General features: G+C 38.6%; 1 protein-coding gene across 1 annotated transcript in view; it reads left to right on the top strand.

The window, feature by feature from the left end:
* Nucleotides 1-18,205, top strand: part of LOC111347607 (uncharacterized) — a 563,268-nt gene that overhangs the window by 351,231 nt on the left and 193,832 nt on the right. The gene's annotated exons all lie outside the window — the stretch shown is intronic.

Below are 18,205 nucleotides of genomic sequence, written 5' to 3'. Positions count from 1 at the left end.
TTCATGGCTTTGTATTAGAAGCTTTTGATTTTTAGCTTGAAATTCGTTGCAAATTGAACATTGTTTGATTTGGTTACTCCCTTTTGCATTCATACCAGGCTAGAGTACAGTGTCTCTAGCTTTACGCAGGCAAGCTTCTACTCCTAAATGCTTGGAATGAGTTCTGGATTTGACTTCAGGTCTCAGTAACTTAGCGGGGGATGACTACTCTCGAGCCTTTGAAAAGAACACCATTTTGTACTGACAGTTCGTCGCAGTGAGACCATTACTCCCGGATCTTGATTGGTACTTGATCTTTCTGCATTGGCCATCCGGTCAGAATTGTGGTTTTTAGTGTCCCCAGAGTGTTGTTGTGACTTGTGCTACACTGCAATTGACCCAGTCTTTCTGGCGTGACCTTCAGGGCTTGCATAGATTTATTTATAACCAAATAAGGAAACAGGAATTAAGACATTGCTTTTATTTTTTCCCGGCATATCAGTTTACTATAAAGTACTGATATCGAACGAAAAAAATACTTCAGTGGAGAGTTTCCGTGCAGTGTACATTTTTTCTTTTTCTCTTTTTTCTTTCTTTTCCAGGAAAACCATGATTTGGAGTTATACAATCTTTCCCAGAGAATATCTACCCACTAGAGTACACCTCAGCAAACGTCACTTGCATTGCATTTGATGCATCTGGTAAACTTCAACCAGAGAGAATATAGTTCTATAGGAGAGATGATCTTAACCGATACAGAAAGTTAGAGGGGGATAAATTTTTGTTTAATCAAAGAACAGAGAATATAAGTGAGTATATCTTTGTATTACAAATAATGTATCTGGCTCTAGAAAACTAAACAAAACAAAACAAAACAACCTCTGGATCTCAGACTTTACTCCCAAACCAGGATTCTGAAAATCGTCATAAATATTGCATTGATCAAGTCAAAACTGCAATTACAGGCTGTAAGATGTACAGTAGGTAGCCATGTGATGTGCGAATTTCACAGATTAAGGCAAGCATGATTTGGGAATTTATGAACGAGGCTGAAACATGACTTCCCCCCTGAATTATATGTGACCCGTGAATTTTATTTCTTTCTGTTGACCAAACATCAAGATTTCCCTGAAACCTCGCACATGGCAAGAGAGATTTGAAGTTTTCCTTTTTTCGGATACTCGATGCTCAATCTTACTTCAATCTCTGCATGGAATGGGATCAGGTCCCCCCTCCCCTCCCCTTCCCCTCCCCTCCCCTCCCCCTCTATCATCTGTACAGTACAAAGCCATTTTCCTCTCTTCCTGCTAACAAATTAATTGCTTTCGTTGTAGGCGGAAACATTAAATTGTCCACAACCATGACTTTGAAGAATGTAACAATTTATGATAACAGTCCGTACTGTGATCTTGGAAGCTATGAGTGCCATGCTTTTGCGAAAAATGTAAGCTTACCAAAGAAGCATGGCTTTCATGTCAGCGTTATTACAAGTAAGTCTATGCATTACAGATGACATTTCACTACTTCATACTCTTACAGCATAAGTCTATTATGTATGTCGTGTATATCCATTGAGTATCGAACTGAGTAAAAATAAACTGTCAGAAAACAGGAGGAAATGCAAGAGGTGTGGGTAACTTTTCTGAAGACTGTCATCTTATTGAGGGGGAAAAACACTACTGCTATCTCCTTTAAACCACTGAGAATAGGATGAGCTGTTGTAGTGTGGTTACTTGCCATTGTTTAAAGTCAACATTCCTGTTATTTTTCACTTCTTTGAACATGCAGTTTACATGAAGTGTGAGTGCTAAATGATCATGAAAAAGTTATACCCTCATCTTAAATGGTAAAGTACCTTTTTATAAAAGTCCTTATGCAACAAATATTTCTATAAACCATCTCCATTCCAACAAGGAAACAAAATGTATTTGTTAGTCAACAGAAAAATCCATCCACCTGATGCTTTAGCACTTGGCCAATAATCTTCACCTACATGTAACTGTTTACACATTCTTGCATTTCAGGAAATGAAATTCAAACAGTGTGAAAGTCACAGATTCCAGTGTTCTTAATTCAGGCGACGACATCATAATCTTCTGCAACCTAACTAAAAGAGGAAACGAGAACAGCACCTCACTGAGGAGGATTTCCTGGTATAAAGATGGGAAGTTGTTGGAGAGTGTGCGGTATCCAGATCCAGATGTGCAACAGGACCTTATAGCCCCACTGAAACTTACAAAGGTTGGTGTCCAACAAGGGGGAAATTCCACCTGCCTTTTGGGAGGAAAGCTGAGGAATATTAAGGAGTACAAAGTCACAGATGGCATATTTATTTAGAGTAAGTACAATGCACTATTACATGTGTGTTAATACTAAGTTTTTTTTTCTTTGAAGAAATTCTTTAAAAAGAGTTTAACCCTTTCCCTCGAAATATCTCATAAGTACTGTCGGCCATATCATGCGTACGATTTAAATTCGGGCGATTGAACTGGTATTGGATTGACCAATGATCCCCTAATTGACATTTTTGTTCATTCTCATCACTTGTCTGCTTGATTTTGAATTGATATTGTGAGGAGAAATTCTGTCTTGGTCACTCATAGTAGTATAATAAAGGTTTAACTGTGGTGGTACATTAATTGTACATTGTGTGTGGTACTAGAAATCAACAAACTGAAGAAACCTGGGCCACATTTTTAAAAGTCTGCATAATTGAACCCTTTCACTTGCAAGATCTCATTAGTAATTCTTGTTACTGTCTGCCATTCAATTTTTCTGCTGTTACTTCGGTCATTTGACTATTGGATCAACTAATCCCCTAATTGATATTTTTCTTTCTTCTCATGACTTGGCTGTGTGATATTGTATTGATATTCAAAAAAGAAAATTATGTCTTGGTTAAAGGGGTGAAAGAGCTGCATTGTACATTTTGTATGGGCACTATGAATCTGCTTGGGCTGATAAGCATTCAATCAATTCTGTAATACCCTGACTGCCAACAGCCATACCATCATTAAACAGAAAGTAAAGTACCCAAGATGAAAACACCGTTTTATCTTTCTAGAAATACCTGTACCAGGATCTGATTATCTGATTAGAAATGACTAAATCTCTCATCATACATACATACATACATGGTTAATTGACCACTCCCCATAGGGGCTTTTCAGGGCCAACATCCACCCATCCCACCCAGGGGAGGACATCCACCACACAGTAATCTCGTGCGTGTGAAATTAAATTCTCCTACCCTAACCCTGCAGAAGACGGGGCCTACGGTTTATTCGTCCTTATCCAAGAAGAGTAGAATATCTATCCATTTTTTGATTATAGAAAGGTAGTAAATTCTTCTCACTTATTTTAAGAACATGAGTATTGGTCCGGCCGGGGCTCAAACCCTCGACCTCCCGCACAACACAATCTGCCGCTCTAACCAATTGAGCTAACAAGGAGGCGATAGCTAGTTTAGAGAATTTGTTATAACTACATCATAGCTACCACCTTTAAACTGATAAATTGCTTTGTATGAACCTAGTAATCCCAGGATATTTTTTTCTTTAACGCTTGTCATAAGAAGAAAAAAAACATCTTGCTTCAGTTGTTTCCTGAATAGACTGAGTTTTAAATTTGTATGGAGAGGTTACATTGCAGTCACTTCAGGGAGTTGAAGGGAAAGCATTTGGTAAGCTGAGACATTTTCCTTGGTGCAGCATACCTGGGAAGGTTCATTCAGCCTTAGAGATCAGGTAATTTTAAGGCTACTCAGCAGTGTCCTGGTGAACTTTCAATGGCCCAATTTTTACATTACATGTATTGTACATAGATGGTATTTCGATCTCTATCTACCATTTTTTCCTTGTAAACCAGGGTAAATGTACATGTATGTCTTGTTGTTATTCAAAGATTGCACCCCTTACTTGGACAGTTCAAGTGTTAACCAATGATCCAGTTTTTAATAATATTATTTATATAGGACTTTATTACTATCATTGTATTATACTCACTTTTACAAGATATTATTTTAGATATTATTTTACTATACTAGTAGTACCTATCGCTAGGTGCCAACGAGAAAGACACAATCTTAACATTTAAATCGAAATTTAAATACCATTTTGTAGGAGATGCTAATAACTTTCGAATCCTTAAGCTTATTTTTAGCGCTCAGATTTTTTAAAACATCATATTATTACTCGTCCCAAAAGATCTTACATTTTGTATAATCTTAAAAGAACTGTGTTTAATTTTTAGAAACTTACAGTAACAAGTCGACAGCAGTTTCTTCTCAATTACTTTTGTTATTGATTGTTGTTCTTAAGTCGTTTGTAAAAACAAACCCGAAGGCATTTCTTAAAAGCACGAGCGCGGGCTTATATCTAGAATTTTCTATTTTCATCATGACATCATTTACGGCTGGAGCTGCCAGTATCTTTTTAACCTTTTCCCATTAGGTTTTTCAGACTTAATAATTTCTCTGGGAAAATAAAGTAACTTACTTGGCAATACAAAGGCTTTTAGTAGTTGTATTGAACTTTATCATATATATATATCTAATATTATTAAAAACTAGATCATTGGATAATGCAATTCAAGACTTTTTATTGGCTTAGCCATTATGGTATATCAGCCAATCTACCATAATCTACAGATATGGCAAGCGTACGTGTCAGATTAAAATTAAAAGTGAGCTAAAAATTGAATAAAATTTAATTTAATTCAACGTTTTTAATAAAACAATTATTCCACTCGCGCTTGTTGGATATAAGATGATTATAGCCAACTCGGCGCTACGCGCCTCGTTGGCTATGTATCATCTTATATCCAACAAGCGCGAGTGGAATAATTGTTAAATATACATGAAAAAATTTCTCAGTTCTAATTGGTAAAGATGAATGCTGTTTTCAGTTAATTAAGTGCAGAAAAGAGTTAATTCAGTGCAGAAGAGAGTTAATTCAGTACAAAGAAGGAAACAAACCAGACATGCTGATTGGTCAGAATGATTGATCAATGTCGATGTCAAGGTCAATGTCAAGGTCAATGTCACTTGCAGGGTTTGAATAAATTATTTTTGCACGTGATGCGCGCGCTCTTCTTCTGCGTAGTTATGAGAAGCTACCTCGTAGTTTTCATGCATATTATTAATAGATAATCACATGTTTTTCTCCTGCAATTTAGAATAAATAAGCACTTGTAAATTTTTTCAAAGACCACAAATTGCACTTGCCCTACGGGCTCATGCAATTTTGTTAGTCTTTGAAAAAATTTACTCATGCTTATTTATTCCAAATTGCACTCGAAATCATGTGATTACCTATACAAAACATGAACATGTTGAGCAAACTATTGCATTGTTAACTGTTTAATGGAAATTGTGAATTGCTGCATTAAGGCATGGTTTACATACTTAACTGCATCGTAGATGACAAAACAAGAACAAGTTGAGCGAAATGTAGCATTGTTAACTGTTTAATGGCAATTGTCTCTATGTGAATTGCTGCATCAGGGCATGGTTTACATAGTCAACTGCATCGTGTATATCAAAACAAAAACATGTTGAGCAAAATGTTCCATTGTTACCTGTTCAATGACCATTGTCTCTATTTGGATTACTGTAGTAAGACATGGTTTACATAGTGAATTGCATCATATCAAAGCTTTTGCGTAATGAAACAGAACAAAAAAAAAACATAACAAAAGGAAAACGTGTTCAGCGAACTATTGCAGCCTCAATTGTTCAATGGCAATTGGCTATATATCAATTGCTGCATTAAGACATGGTTTACTCAGATAATGGTTGTTTGTAAAGGAAACAATATCTGTGATGGTTTCAGTTTGGACATTGTATGTTAATTTCCAATGTAACTCAAAATAACCACTGACTGAAGAACTAACTAAAACAACCTCTACTTATGTGAAACGAACAAGTGTAGGACAACATTCGATTCTGCAACTTGTTGCCAAAACTTCGCCCTTCCGAATTGCAGCGCGCGGTAAGGACGTCCTGTACTTGTTTTGCTATCGAGATGTGATAATTATATCAACTGAAAACAAGCTAGATAATTTTGCCGAAGAAAATTAGTTAAACGGCGCCTGAGAAATCACGTCTTACAAGGAGGCGTAACTTGCGCATATCCGTTTATAACACCATGATATACTGCATTCCAAAACGATCACCAGATCGTATCCTAAAAGTAGAAAAATCACTACGATAAAATATAGAAAAATACTGAAATATAAGAGTCTCTAATTTATTCCAAAATATGTGTCTAGTGACTCTGTCACATTTACAAATCGCGAAATGATTGAAATAAGAGCCTGTAGTTTATTCCAAAATATGTCTAATAACTCTGTCACATTTACAAATCGCAAAATGATTGGCTGACGAAAAGTCTATTGTTATCTTATGTTGCACAAAATCGAGATTTTTTCTCCCTGCAGCTCATGCGCACACGGCTCTATAATGCTGCCGCCTCTTGGCCACAGCTGCTCGTTGGCAATTATACTATATTTTACACTGTATTGTAAATACACAATTCAGCTTAGTGGCGGCTAGTTTTTTTTTTTTTTGCGCATAAACTATCTATCTATCTAGGTATCAATTGATCAAACACCAAATTGTATATGGGGAGAATTGAATTTTAGATAACAGCAAAAAGTACAATTACCATGATTTTTGTATGTACAGTTAAATTCTCTCAATACTTTAAGCAATATAAAGCTGAAATTCTGTGCTACATATTGTTTGGATAGAGTTATGTACAGAGGGCTTTTGACATAAGATGGCCCATGTTTTTGAAAAAGACTTGTAAATTTTAAGTAAATGACATCATTGCATTTATTGCCTTCTCCGCTGTTCACCCCACTGTGTGGATCGTACATTATGATATTACAAGTATTAATTTCTCAGTCTTACATACAAACGTTTTGTGTTTCCTAGGGTTGACGGTCGAATGGATTTTAGTTATAGTTCCACAGACTACGGAGTTGGCACAAGAATGCAAGTGCGCACGCGTAAAGTGGGAGAGCCCCTGTTGCTTAGAATGGTTACTCGCACTGTACGTGTGTGGCAAATCCCAGTCATTTTTGTTGCTTTTATTATAGGGCTTAAAGATAGCACAGAAACTGCAATTTTATTTGAAAATACTGGTTTTGTGAAAGCTGTTATGCTAGTGCTGTCGAAAGTTTATTCTTTTTCGTAAGAGACATATTTAGAAGTTTCGTCTATTGATTTTTCCATTTTCATTTATAACATAACTAAAGCAAAGCGCGCGCTCTGGTTGGTTAATTCATCATCTACTATTTGCCCGTGGGTGTATACTGCTGACGTGAGCAAATGCTTAGATTATTTTTCCGCGCGCGCTTGTTTTTTCTGATCACGTAAGATTTTTTAAATAAAAAGGAACTCTAGTTACAATGTTTCAATGTTATGTTAATAAAACAAATGGTAACAACACAGTTTGTTCATAGTTCTGCTGAACTCTTTCCTCGGTTGTTGGATGATGATACGGAGCTTATAAACTAAAGAGGATTTTGGTCGGTATTTCAGGAAGCGTGATTAAACTTTATGGAGTTGCTGGTGTGCAGTTAGTTTCTATGCAGTTAGCTTCTTTTCTGTTGTCATGTAAGACTACACAAAACATTTTTTTTTCCGATGTAGCTCAGTAAAAGGACTCAGTAAAAAACGCGCCCCAAAAATACAGTAATACCGCAACGATGTGTGGCTGGTGGATGTTCCAATACTCGTAGCGATGAAGGAAGCCTTCATAAATGGCCCGAAGATCCTAATTTTGCCAGGTTATGGATGAGAGCCGTGAAAAACACGCGATCTGATTTTGAGAACCCAACAAACTCTAGCCGTCTGTGCAGCATTCACTACTTCACTGCAGGTTCTTTTGAGGAACAGTCGGTTCTGGTGAAATCTATGGGTTTAAAGATGAAAGCCCTTTCTAAAATAGAATGCTGTTCCCTTAATTTTTTATATTAATCCGCCCGTAGAAAAGAAACAAAGGCTCGAGGACGAAAAAAAAACTCTCATCTTCACAAGTCCGTGACACTAGCGCGGGATTATCAAAACAAAATCGTCAACAACTACGTGGAGCATACAGAAAACGGAAAGCTGCAAGGGGGTATGTATTACCTGGAAAATAAATATAAAGCTGACCTACTCACACCTCTGAACCTCCAAAACACTTGCGGTAAAATCCATCACATTCTTTCACTTGGCGTGTTCTCCCCTCAGCAGAAACATTCCACAAGCGTAGGATCGTCGAAGGGGCTAATGATCCAACAATTCCACCCCAGTTTGAACAAACAAGTCATTTCTTATGTCTCCAAACTTTTCCCATCGGGAATCACATAAGTTATGTACAGACGGTCAACACTTTCAACTCTGAAGATGAAAAACAACCGAAAACGTTTGGTTTTAGCATTTTAATAACTTTTCTTAATCTTTTTAGCCTTGCATATATAATATCAAATATGAACCTGTATTCATTGACTGAAAAATGCAGCAAAAAGCTCTTTCAAACTTATAACCCAACTCATTTACCCGGTGCGTGTTCCAGATCCTCGATGCACATATAGAAAATGAATAGCTCTCCCTTTCCAAAGAGAGTTACCGAACAATTAGGTTTTGCATCGGTAGAATTCTCACCCCAAGCTCAAGATGTCAGCATCCAAACTCCCAAAATAGGGAAAGATGTCTCTGTGCAATTTCGGAGCAGTCGTACCGCTAGAGGCAAATTTAGTCACTTGAAAATACATTAAAATACAAATCTGTTGTGACAGTAGTTTGGCCGTCCCGAAGAAAGTAACCAAACCGCACGCTAAAATAACTTGGCAGGCTGTCAGACGTCCGTTCCAGTAAAGAGTAAAAGCACACAACGCACTTCGCTCAAGGAGTTTATTACGTCGACCCCGGTTCAGAGTGAGGAGGAAAATTCGGATCAAGAGGAAGAAGGTGAAGAAGAAGTAAAAGAATGAGGAATTACGCAAGTTTAAGATTTACATAACACGTGCAGCGAATGTGAAAGGATAGCTTTATTGTGTTAAAAACAAATGCAGGTCTAGTCAAGTTGAGGTCCTACATTTTTAAGGCCAAACACTGCTGCATTTCTCAAATCTAACGATCACTTCACTTTGTGAAGTGACAAACGAAGAGATTTTGCCAAAAGACGAAGATTTTAGCTCAGAGAAATCGCTTACCAGTCTGTTTTGCAATCGCTTGAATGGATCGGCATCATCTGGTTCATTCGAGGAGTCAGAACTAGCCTCACTGTCGTAAGGCTCAAACACATATATGGTTCAGTTCCACGAGCGTCTGCACTCTCGATCACCCCCGCGATTAATCCGAGAAGGAAAACTCGAATCTCTAGAGTCGGACTCCATTACGATCGCTCGTATGTTTTTCAGTTCTCCTTTCTTCGTCATTGATCCCGTGTTTAACTTAGCCTGCGAACAGGCTCCCGGCTTGGAGGGCGCGAAGCAGGGGAAGGGAGGGGAAGGTTTCTGTGTCCCCACGTCTGATTAAACGGGGAGCCTGTTCGCAGGCTATGTTTAACTAGGAGCCATTTCAACTTCCGGTCTTTGAATTGAGTGAATTTCGCGCTTTTGCAACAGGATTTGAATCAAATGAAAGGTTTTAGGGAACTTTTTCTTCTTCCAGTAGTCGTTTTGGCAAAAGATCTACATTTTGATTAAATGTTAACATTTGGTGGAGAGTATCCCTCTAATGCCTGAGTATTTAAATGCTAGACCATCGAAAGTCACGAAGATTACAGATTACTCCGTGAGGTAGATATGATAGGAGATGGGAAAGAAAGAGGGAAAAAGGGAGAGGGTACCAGACTATCCCCCTCCCGTGCAGTTTCTCCCCCCCCCTCCTTCCCCAAGTTACACCTGCCACAAATTGTGAAACAAACTGTCTTTGATTTATCAAAAACGATCTTTTGAAGTTTAATTTTTTTGGCGAGAACGAAAATGAGGTATTTAGTGTTACAAAAGATCCATGCAATTATGGGTATTTTTTGTGTGTGTGTGTGTGTGTGTGTGTGTGTGTGTGTGTGTGTGTGTGTGTCTGTGTGTGTGTGTGTGTGTGTGTGTGTGTCTGTGTGTCTGTGTGTACCGCCATGTTTGATCGTGTGTTTACCGCCATGTTTGATCGCCATGTTTGCTAGTAGAAAAATATCGAAACCAAACTCAGTGCTTTTTGAAGCTTTACCTGAAAAACAGTCGGCCGGTTGAGAAACCAACAGTTTGCCCTTCTTTAGCTAAACTTCGTTTTAGCTATCTTCAATTCAGCCAAATTTTGAGAACTGCGTCAACAAGGTCTTATGCCAACAATGGACAACACTATCAAACATCCCATTTATGGACAAATTTAGATTTTAGAAAGACTTGGGAGATCCAAGGAAGACTTCGTTTAGCCCTCTACGCTCCTTGAATATCGGTAGGCATGTTTCCCATACTGTATGCTTTACATTAGTCATAGTACTGACGCGAAGAAAATTTTTTTTACAATCTAGAGCTTCATTCAGTTCAGATCATTGTCTTTTTTCCCATAACCGTAGCGTTTGATTTAGAAGTGATATTGTAAGGGGAAATTAGATGTTGGTGACTGAGGTTGAAGGGTTTATCAACCGACCAGTTATGTTGATTCTTTATTTCGAAACATGATATCAAACGCATTTGTTATTCTTGACTAATCCTCTATTGTATATACAATATTTAAAACCGTAGTGAGCAGCTTTTTTGCCAGCAGGAAGCTGGGGAGCAGGGATGGTGTAGTGGTGAGACCACTCGCCTTCCACCGCTATGGCCCGAGTTCAATTCCCGGACCTAGCGTCACATGTGGGTTGAGTTTGTTGATTCTGATCCTTGCTCCGAGGGTTTATCTCCGGGTCCTCCGGTTTTCCTCCCTCAGCAAAAACCAACATTCCAAGTTGTGTCCCCAATTAGCTTCAAGCTAAATACCCCTGACACATCAATAAAGTTTTATTATTATTATTACTTATTATTAGGGAGCGCGATCATCCTCCCTTTGTGACGCTTTTTTTCGGTCACGCAACACTGATTTTGCACCGATGTGTGACGGAGAAAGTGGATCAAAATCGGGCCTTCTCCAAGATACATATTGAAATAATGATTGGAATAGAAAGTTTCTTTCAAATCGCTTGTAAATACCTTGAACCTAAAAAAAAAAATTGAAAAGATTCAGTGACTGTTTAGATAATTCTTAGTATTAGGATGTTTAGCATGAAAATGATCGCATACTGCAAGGGTTGACCCTACACATGGTGTATGAAACATTTTTGTGTGTTTGATGTAGAATTCCGTTGTCTGAAATGTCGCATGTAAAGAAGTGGGGGCTGCTTTACAGGAAGTGAACTAACGTGAAAGATACATTGGATACCTTTTAGTTTCGCGCTATCGAGGTGATGGCAGTTTCAACTGAGACAGAAATGACAGCGGGGTAGTTTTGTCCAGGAGCTCAATAACGGTGTAATTTGTTCTCGTGTTACACGAAAACATTTCAGCCGAAAAAATCAAGGAGAAGAACATTGTATTTGTCCTTTAGAGTAATTTCAATCGAATGTCGAAAGTAATTTCACTTTCAGTTCTCACTGGCTCCTGAGAACTTTCTTTTCTTCTGATTGGCTGCTTTAAATTCCTTGATTTGGTTTCTCAACACTCGATCTGAAAGTGCTCCGATTCAAAATTACTGGAATACATTCAACATTTGTGAAAGGTCAGGTGCAAAACATCAAACATTAAGTTAGAACCAAGTAATCTGTCGCTACTTTTCTATCCATTCACTTTCATCAACATGGCAAGAAGCTCATTTTGTATTATAACATAACCAAAGTAAAGCGCGCGCTCTGATTGGTCATTTTAGCGTCCCCCATTTGCCCATGGGTGTATGCTGTTGACGCGACGAAATGCAAAGACTATTTTGCCGCGCGCGCTTGTTTTTTCTGGTCACGTAAGCTTTGTTAAATAAAAGGGAACTCTATAGCTACAATGTATTAATGTTATGTTATCAAACAAATGGTAAACACCAAAGCGTACACTATTGAGTTATGGATGCACTTGGGAGGTTTGCTAAGCACTCAAGAAGCTAGAGTCGCTCTCGGCTATCGCCTTGAGCAACTCTTACGCTTCTTTCGTGCTAAGCAACCTCCCACGTGCATCCATAACTCAATAGCCTACGCTGTGGTGTTTACCATTTGTTAAATATCTGAGATGCACTGGCATCAAATCTTTCACAAACTTTCTCCTCTTAGAGAACGAAAGAATCAAATGAACTGAACGTTTCCAGTTGAAATCCCAGCGCCCGTAACCTTCACTCGAGCAGTCTGTATCCGTATCAGAAATTTCTCCTTGCATCAGCCATAGGTCTGTATATAACTCCCTCATTTAACCTTCATGGCAGCGATAGCTGACTACAAACTGCCCATTGCAGTAATCATGTGATAACGGGGACATAATATCTCTAATTATTTTTAATAATTACTGTTTTTTTAAACCCTTCTAACATCAAGCGACTTCTCGTCTAGTTCCTCGTTTCCGGCGATAAAACTGTCTTAGTTGCTATAATGTTTTTTGTAGACCGCTTTGATCTTCTTTCAATTTATGCATTTACAATATTTTCGACCTTTGCTTTTCGGGCACGAACAAGAAACGAAAAAAGGTGTCGTTAGTGCAGTATGTTCACCGTTATCTAAATAATCACGTCTCCCTTCGTCGTTTGCTAAGTAAGAGTAACAAAATCTTTACTATTTTTGTGACATTGTGGTCGCGGGTACGGCGATACACTGGTGACCGTCATAGGGTAAAATATGGACTGGACTGGACTATTTTTTGGACGATTTTTTTGGACTATGTTTTGGACCATTTCTTGGACCATTTTTTGGACCATTTTATAAGGGAAGAGGCACACCTTTAGTACTCGGGGAGGGATGGGAGCAGTCGACAAGTACTGAGGGAGGGGTGGGGGAAGACTGTCATTACTCAAGGAGGGGTGGCAGGTGGTTGTAATTGTAAACACTACTGGTTAATGGAGCTTTAACTCGATCGTAATAATTATTTTAATCGGTTTTTCGACTGACTTCTCCTTCATCAACATTTTGCGCTTTGCCGCGGCGTTTCTTTAAATTTTTAGCCATGCGAAAGCGAAACTGCCACGTAAACTGCCGACTTGCACACCGTCAGCTTCACGGTAACTACCAGATTTATCCATCTATCTTTTGTCGTTAATTTTATCGGACGAGATCACAGAGTTTCCGTTCCTTGGCCCTTGACTTTAGCCGTAAATATAGAATTCACAAGCGCTATCCCAATTTTAATGTTTGTGCGTTTACTATGTGAAATTATTTTTGGTACAATCGTACAAAGCAATATTCTCTCAGACCTCGAAAACGCAGACCGCAGACCGCAGACCGCACACCTCGAAAACGCACACCTCGAAAAACGTGTATACAGTGTGTAATTACCAGATTTATCTCTCTTCCTTCTGTCATTGATTTTATCAGACGAGATATCGGAATTTCCGTTATGCGAAAGCGAAACTGCCACGTAAACACTGGACTTTAATTTATATTTAAAATATTTCGTTTACGATCTTTCACTGTTGAGTTATCCGTGTGCCTTTTGAGTCCACTTGTGTGTGCACTATCAGTTGCTTCACGTTTTCCTTTGTGTATACAGTATGTTATTAGTGAATTTATCTATCTTCCTTTTGTCAGTGATCTTATCAGACGATATCACAGAATTTCGCACAACACCGAAATATCTAGTTAAACAATAGAGTGTTTCTGTCGAGGAACCATCAGCTACTAGTTGCCCCGCGGAAATTTGATGTTCTTAAAAAGAAATATTTGCCCGACAAGCTTCGCTTCTTGGGCAAATATGCTAGTTTTAAGAACATCAGATTTCCAAGGGGCAACTATCAGACCGATAGTTCCGAAACATAAACACTATTTTCTTTATTGTTCACCACTAAATTTTCTTTCGCGTGCCAGTCTAAAAACAATCAACAATTATTACGATCGAGTAAAAGTTCCATTAACCAGTAGTGTTTATAATTACAACCACTTACCACCCCTCCCTAAGTAATAACACTCTTCCCCCACCCCTCCCTCAGTAATTGTCGACTGCACCCACCCCTTCCTGAGTACTAAAGGTGTGCCTCCTCCCTTATAAAAATGTCCAAAAAATAGTCCAAAAAATCGTCCAAAAAATCGTCCAAAATAGTCCAAAAAATTGTCCAAAAAATAGTCCAGTCCAGTCCATATTTTACCCTAGGCCAGTTCCGAGACATAAACACTCTATTGTCTTTATTGTTCACCACTAAACTTTCTTCCGCGCGCCTGTTTAAAAACAATCAAAACCCGCTAAATGCACTCGAGACACTCGATTGTACCAAAAATGATTTCATATAGTAAACGTACAAACGTAAAAATTACGATAGTGCTTGTGAATTCTATTCAAGGGCCAAGGACCGGTAATCTCGTGATCTCGTCTGATAACTTCAATGACAAAAATAAGATAGATAAATCTGGTAATTACACACTATATACCCAAAGGAAAACTGATGGTGCACAAGTCGACTCGAAAGGCACACGCATAACCTACGCCAGACTAGTAACTCTACAGTAAAAGATCGTAAACGCGATATTTTCAATAAAAATTTACGTCCAATGTATACGTGGCATTTTCGCATTACTATAAATTAAAGAAACAACGCGGCCCAGCGAAAACATTTTGATTGAAGGCAGTCGAAAAACCAATTAAAATAACCTGTACGATCGAGTAAAAACTCCATGAACCAGTAGTGTTTACAGTTACAACCACCTACCACCTCTCCCTGAGTAACAAAACTCTTCCAAACCCCTCCCTCAGTACTTCTCGACTGCACCCACTCCTCCCTGAGTACTAAAGGTGTGCCGCCCCCCTGATGAAATGTTCCAAAAAATCGTTAAAAAAAGTCGTCCAAAAAATCGTCCAAAAAATCGTCCAAAAAACAGTCCAGTCCATATTTTATCCTAGACCATTATTATTACACAGAAAACTCCCTCTAAGAAATAATTGAGTAGAGAGGGCTTTAAATAACTACCTAACCATGTTTTTTGGAACTTAAGTTCTCTTCTGGTTTCCATATCAGTACGAACTTTGTGTTACGTCCGCAGTTTTTATTTTTGTGTCCAGCAGTCCTTTTCAATAAGTTTTGTGTACACAACTTGTTTACCCATAACTTGCCACCTTCATACTATATTGAGCTTTTTGCCCCCGATACACGTTTTCGCGTATGTTATTGTGTTCGTGTCATCATAAGTTTTAATTGTTCATTATTTTATGGGAAACTGTTATTTTCCAGTTAAAAATTATTTCGGGAAAGATTTGAAAGCCTCTTCTATGTTCCCGTTAACCAAGCCAGTATTCGACCCGACTGATAATAGGTTCTGCCATTTTGATAACGAGCCAAGGAGATATTTTGTGCAAGTGCTGATAAAAATAAATTAATTGCGAGCTTAAAGATTGGGAAATCGATGAGTGTTCCATGCGTCATTTCTGTTGTGAAAAATACTAAAACTCTGTACGAAGGTCAGGTTAGAGTTGACATCAGGTGATATGTCAGCTTGATTTATGTTTGTTCTTTCGCTTGAAACTAACGAACTCTTTTCCATTCCAGATCTTTTTCTCTCTCACGTTTGGTGTCACATGTCCAAAAAACCCCATGTCATCTTATGCTGAACGAGAAAAGTTTTTATCGTCGGTTACCTGCACGAAACCGGTTGCTACGGACAACTCATGATCAGCAAATCCACCAACCTCCTCAATCGTTCAATAAAAGAATCGTGTTATTCTGTGTCATGCAATGGACCAATCAGGAAACAATGTCACTTGTAACTTCACCATTGAAATCACAAGTGAGTTTTCTTCTCATTTCTTCTTGGCCACCGCTGGTCTAGTTGGAGACGCGCTTGGAGTCTAGGATAATTGACTTGTTTGGATAACTGATCATTTGCTGTCCAAAATCGAAAAATCGGCCCCTTTGTCAAAAATCAGACACTACCGTCAAAATTAAAAGAAAAAAGAAAAAGAAATCATACACCAGTTTCCAAAATAAGAAAATTGGCCGCAAGCGTCCATAATCAGAACTCGGCCGCTACATTACTTGCCTTGGAAGGTATGTTAATTTATATCATTCGTCATGATCGCCATTCTCGTTCCTTCTAGTACATTGTTACCTCCTTGATTCTTAGCCTCGTGCACCAGCAAACTACAATCGTCCAAAAATCTTTGGAACACCACATCATTTTCAAATAAAGACAACAAAACTATCATATTTCCACTACTCATTGTTGTAAACATAACATTTCTTAGTATGCGACTCTGTAAAATATCAACATCACGAGCAGGACAATTACAGGATAGTCTGTTCATACCTAGTAAAAAAAAACAGAGTGCTTCTCAATTTGACGAGTTTGATGGCTCCTGGGCGACTTTAGCTCCGAGGTCTAAGGTTAGAGGTCTGGTTCAAGCCCCAGGGCAGACTAACACTCAGGGTCTTGATATAACTCAGGAGCATGCGCTACTCATGCTATGACATCTGCAAAGGGTTAGACATTCTAGTCTTCTTAGAGAAGGACAATTAACACAAAAGGCCCCGTCTGCTGCATCTTCTCTGTACAAAAGAGCAGGTGCACGTTTAAGTAGCTCATGACTTTTCGCAAAGTGTAGGGAATGTAGCTCCCGATGTTGTGGTGTCGCCTTGTTATTGTTTAAAACAAGCCTCCATTTAAACCATTTATGTTCCTCTTGGGTTCATGCATAATTCGTGATCTATGATTTACCCTGCCTACATTTTCGGGCCATCGAATCTCAGCCCAAGACGTTCTTATCAGTTTAAATTCAAGTAGCCCTTGTCTCGAAACACTAGCCATTAATTATCCATTCAAAGTGCTTTGAAAAACGTTTTCTACTTTTTACCAAAATTTCCCCAACAATTCATCGAAACACGATATATTAATCGTTCGGACACTGATTCAAATGTTAATTTGTATTCTGCTTCATAAAAATTACCTCATGGCACCGATGACATGTACCTTATCAATGATTGGTGAAGCTATTGTTGCAGGGATGACGGCTAATTTTGTGCCGGACAAGTAGGTGGGATAAACATTTACCAAAATGTGAACTTCCGACTATTCCCTCTTAAGAACTTACTCATTGTTAAGGGAGTATAAGAATTAAATATCACGTTTACTTTTTAACATTAGACTTGACCGCATAAAATAAACAATTGTATTCTGCATAATATATCTATGGGTCCCCCACAGGGTCACTTTGATAGTTTCATACGGCCAAGTAGTCTTGAGGTAAATCCGAGCGCTGTGATTAGTTTTTACTCGGTTGGGATTTTGCCATACGAACCGTTTTCGCGGAAACGGTCGTAGGCCGTGTGTTCCGACGTATTATTATGCAATCGCGTGCACGCATGCGCCGTTCAGTAAGTTACCGCGAGGTTTTTCCTACTGGCTTTTCCTCCATGTTTGTTTTAAACTTTTACCGTCGGTTTTCCTTAAATAAAGGATTAATTTTTTTTCAAATTGCAATGCGCCTGAACAGCCTGTATTTTTGTTCTCTAAACTCGGCAAACTTTGGTCAGACTGCCCTCTAACAAATCATTTATTATTAACCGCACTTGCTCAAACTGTCCTGGGGCATATTGGCCCTCATTGGGTTTGGATGGACCGAACGCTGCAGCGTCTGTACTGCCACGACCTATAAGTGTGATGTAGAGTTGCAAATTCATGATAAAACATGCTTTATTCTTTGTGGGTGTTGTGCTTCTTTGCTCTATCCATTTTAATTTGCGCGACGAAAAGCCATTTTCAAAGCTGTGAGGTTTTCCTCTTTTCACAAATGTTCACAATTGAAAATGAAAAAGGTCAAGAAGAACATTGCAATCGAAAGCTTCAGAAAACACATACGTTGACTGTTTTAAGATGGAACAAAAGTCCATGTGACTTGTCTACGTCATAAACAGAGTCAGCAAACCGGAGGGAACGACGTACACTGCAACCTCACCAACGGATCTAAACCAAAGATGTACATAAAGATTTTTGGCCCGGGGAAGGGGGACAAAAAATGGAACAAGCGCCAGGGATACACAACTGAAGCCGCTGCTAACGTTTGGCACTCGCTTCGGGTTTCACCCAGTATA

Source organism: Stylophora pistillata, chromosome 5 (genome assembly GCF_964205215.1).
Source record: "Stylophora pistillata chromosome 5, jaStyPist1.2, whole genome shotgun sequence".
NCBI lineage: Eukaryota > Metazoa > Cnidaria > Anthozoa > Scleractinia > Pocilloporidae > Stylophora > Stylophora pistillata.
The sequence above is the reverse complement of the archived record's forward strand: the minus strand, read 5'-3'. Positions and strand labels throughout refer to the sequence as shown.